Below are 4,363 nucleotides of genomic sequence, written 5' to 3'. Positions count from 1 at the left end.
CGACACTGTTTATCCTCAAAGGAGAGAAAAGCAGGTTTTCATTTATGGGCCAGACGATGTATCATATGGAGTTGGGAAGACTTCCCCGCTGGAGATCTCAGCAGCAGAGGGCCAGGCGTGTAGTCAGAAGACATCATTGATGTGACGGGAACAGAAGCCAGTGCCCTCAGCTGCCCTGAGGATGTCTTTCCGGAGATGTTCGTCTGGTCTGACATTTGCAAGTGGGACTGCCGTCTTAAGTGAGGAAGCTCTCTCCTCCAATTGGCCCTGAAATGGCGTGAAATCCCTTTGTTTTCAACAGCCCACAAGGGGACCCGAGAGATGTGATGTCCTTACAGGAAGGTCTTTTTTTTTTTTTTTTTTTTTGGCCGTGCAATGCAGCATGCGAGATCTTAGTTCCCCGACCAGGGATTGAACCCATGCACCCTGCAGTGGAAGTGTAGAGTCCTAACCACTGGACCGCCAGGGAAGTCCCACAGAAAGCTCTTAAATCACAGCTGGGTCCTGGCCTGAGAGCTGCCAAGTGTGTTCTGTTCTGTCCTTCTCTCTGTCTCTCTACTTTTGTCTTTCTCTGCACCCCCCTTGTACTCTCTTTGTGTGTGTGTGAACCTACGCTTTAATAAAACCTACCATGTAGGTTAAATATATTTAGGATAAAATGTACTTTTATCGTAACTCCTCTTAACATTAAATAAAAATTCGGAAAGGTCAAGGAATGTGTCATGGGAGTATCAGGAAAGAGCAAATCTCAAACACTGTATCTGAGAAAAGATGCTTCCAATCTGGATTTAGGGGTCCAGTCTCCACAGAACCAAGTTTCCCATCTTAGCCTCACATTCTGATGATTTTTGGACTGTTCATTTTCCCCTAAGTAAGAAAACACAGAGCGTGTTATATGTGAGGTCATGTTCGCTCAGACCGTACTCCTGGTGATGGGACTGAGGTGTCCTATAAGCTCAGAGATTCCACCACAAGCCTTCACATTGACAGTGATGACATTTCTAAGGCATTAGACACACCAACCCAAGGATATGCCACACCATAGAGAAGGCGTGGCTTTCCAACTTCAGGTAAAGGTATTTTTCATTCAGGCATAATTTGTTTTTCAGTTTGACCTAATTTCTTTCCTGGCTGAGCTGTGGAGTTGAAGCTTACTGGCCCACCAGCTGGGTCAGGTGGGTTAGGGGATATCTTCACTCTTTCATCCAAGTCCATGAGGTGATGCTTCCAGCATCCTGTCCTCACAATCCCACATCCCCCATAACCTCCGTATCCCCACCTGCCCTAGTGACACCTGGGGCCTCACGAGACCTTGGAAGTGCTTCCCCTCCCTTGGCCCACCTCCTATCCTTCTACCTTGACCTACTTTCCAGTCTCTTCCTGCATCCTATTCATCTACCCAGTAGAAACATGCTCGCCTTCCCATCTTAACAATTGGCGGTGGGGGGCAGGGGGGTGGGGGTGAGGGGGCGTGGCTGATTTGTAGTCTTTGCCAATGTCTGTAGTGTAAACACTCCCATAGTGAGACTGTTTCAAGCCAGTTGTAACACGATGCTCATGGAATTCCTGAAAATGTAATAATCAGCTGTCCCCAAAGTAGGGGGGTTCTGGGACATCACTGCAGCCTTCCCTTGACTCTGCCTTACTTGGCCCATCTTTCTCTCCCTCTTGGTGATGAAACGTCTCAAAGAGCAATCTACAACCATCACTTATACTTCCTAACTTTGTGCCATCCCAAGGCCTTTACAATTGGAGAGCTTTTAACCTGGTCAGGATCATTAGTAATTTTTGTTGTTATTACGAAAGTTATCCATGCAAAATCCAAAAGCAAAAAAAAATTTCATCCACAAGAATGGAGTTTGAAAGAATTACTGTCGATGAGCTTTGAATCGCAAGCCTACGTTCTTGTTCCGCATTTTCTTTAGCGTCTCTGCACCATCGGTCACTAATGACCAGAGGTGCCCTCCTCTTCTGCCAGGGGCTCTCTTTTCTGTGGCCTCCCCGAGGCTGCACTGTCCCTTGCTTCTTCCTCCCCCACTCCCACGATGACCTCGTCCCAGAGCTCTGACCTCTGCCGTCTTTTCCCTTCATTAGCTCCATCGACCTTGACGTTGGTGACTCAAAAGCACACACTTCCACGCGGGACTTCTCCTGAGCTCCAGTGCCGTGGCTCAGCTGCCTGCAGGTCCTTTCTGAATAGTCCAGAATAGAATCCACCAGCTTGACCTCGTCATCTTCTCTGCTGTCTGCATTTCCTCCTTCTGTTCAAGGGGCTCTGTCCTTCCAGTCTCGCAGGCTCCAGTACCATAGGGCTCCTCTGCACTCTTCACCCACACATCCTGCTTGTGGAATCTCCCAGCTACCTTCTATTCACTTGCACCTCCACACCAGTACCTACTGGCATACCTTCTGGCCTCTAGAACTGGTAAGATTCCTCTCCAATTGATAAGAAACCCAGCTCTAAGATTCATAATTGTAAAGCATAGCTCTGACCAATCTCACCTTCCTGCTCAAATACCTTTGATTACACCTGAGGTTTAACCTCACATCAAGGCCCTCAGTGGATGACCCTGGTCACGTCCCAACGTTATCTCCTGTGCCAGCGTTCACCTGCCCCCGAACTTGGTCCACGTTGGTCCCTCTGCCTGGAGCTCCTCGTCTCCTGTTTCTCCATTTCTAAATCTACCCATCTTCAAATTCAAAGGCCACCTCTTCCGTGAACTCTTTTCTGAGCTTCCCCAGCTGTAAGTAATTGCACCTCCATTCTCTGAGCTCTCAGAACACTTTTCTTTTGCGACACATCACTTTCTGCCTTGCATTAGAGACGTTTGTGAAAGGAAGGAGGAAAACTTAACATTTATTAGATCATTCATCGCATTGAGACTTTTTATTAGCTCCTTCAAGGTTTACACAAGGTTTACACCTGGGAGGTGTATACTATTACTCCTTGTTACAGAAGATGAAACAGTTGCTCAGAGTGGCACTATGAAATTGAATTCTGATGGCAGCCTTCACATCTGTGCTGTTTCCACTCCATCGCGTGTTATGTCTAACCTCCTCTGGATGGGAACCTCCTTGAGAGTAAGGACCGTGTCTGTTTCCTCTTTACACACCTCAAGGCTCCTGGCGCTGGGCTCGGCGCGCGGCCGGCACTCTGGCGGCTGCGGGACTAGACGGAGGCGGAGCTGGCGGCGGGGCCGCGCACTGCCCTCTCCCAGCCGTGCTGCGCATTGCAGCTGTGCACTCCAGAGTTACACGCGCTGTAATGACCTCACAGCCCATCCAGGTTAAGTGTTTTTCCCTGTTCTCTGTGTCCTGCTTATGTGTCTCTCTTTGACTGGCAAGCTTTGAAGGAGGCAGACATGGAATCTGCGGTACTCTTTTGTTCAGATCCTAAGCATAACAATCAACAGACGATTCCTGGGGATGGAAACAAGTTGTTTTTCAACTTATTGATGATGATTTTGTGCTGCTTTTTGGACCAAGTCTACTTGCATTTCCTCCACCTCATTTTTAAAATTATTGATTGATTGATTTTGGCTGCGCTGGGTCTTAGTTGCGGCATGTGCGGCAGGTGAACTCTTAGTTGCGGCACGTGGACTCTTAGTTGTGGCATACATGTGGTAGGGGATCTACAGCCTCCATCTCATTTTAACAGAAATTGTGGCTAGAGTCCACTGTGACATCACTTTTGTATGAACATTATTAATGCTCAAGACCCCCAGCCTATTACGACCTATTTTACTCCTCCCTCCGCGTTCTCCCCCCTTCCCCTCCCCCCACCCCCAGTGGCCCAGAGCCCTCCCTCCGTCTCTGCGCGTCTGAGCAGGCACAGGGGGAGGCGTCCTGCGAGCCACACAAGTGGTCCTGACTTCCTCCGCCGAAGCTCCCCTGCCCTTCCTCTCTGCTGCTTAACTCATCCTACAGGCTAACTGGGACTAGACGACTGTTCACGGAATTGCTGCATTAACTCCTTACTCCTTCCAGCTGGGCAGTAGCTTTATGGCGTAATTCAACTGAAGAAGTAACTATAATGGCGGGAACTCAGGCACCACGGTGTCCTGTTGAGAAAGAGGTTTTAGGGCAAGAGGACTCTCCTGCGGGCCCTCCCGTGGCACCGGCCGCCTGACTGGCTGGTCCCGTCCACACACCGTCCTCCGCCTCCACCACGCTGCGCTTGATTTGCGGCAGGAAGTGGCGACGAGCCAACGTCCCATTGCTGCCCTCTTACGCATCTGACGCACAGTGACTCACACATCGGGTTGATAACACCGCCGACAAACAGAAAGGTGATTCCCCCAAGAGCAAGCGTGATCCACGGGCCCCGTGAGCTGCGAACTCCCCGGCCTCAGGACGTGCTGAG

Source organism: Pseudorca crassidens, chromosome 18 (genome assembly GCF_039906515.1).
Source record: "Pseudorca crassidens isolate mPseCra1 chromosome 18, mPseCra1.hap1, whole genome shotgun sequence".
NCBI lineage: Eukaryota > Metazoa > Chordata > Mammalia > Artiodactyla > Delphinidae > Pseudorca > Pseudorca crassidens.
Note: the sequence above shows the minus strand (reverse complement) of the source record.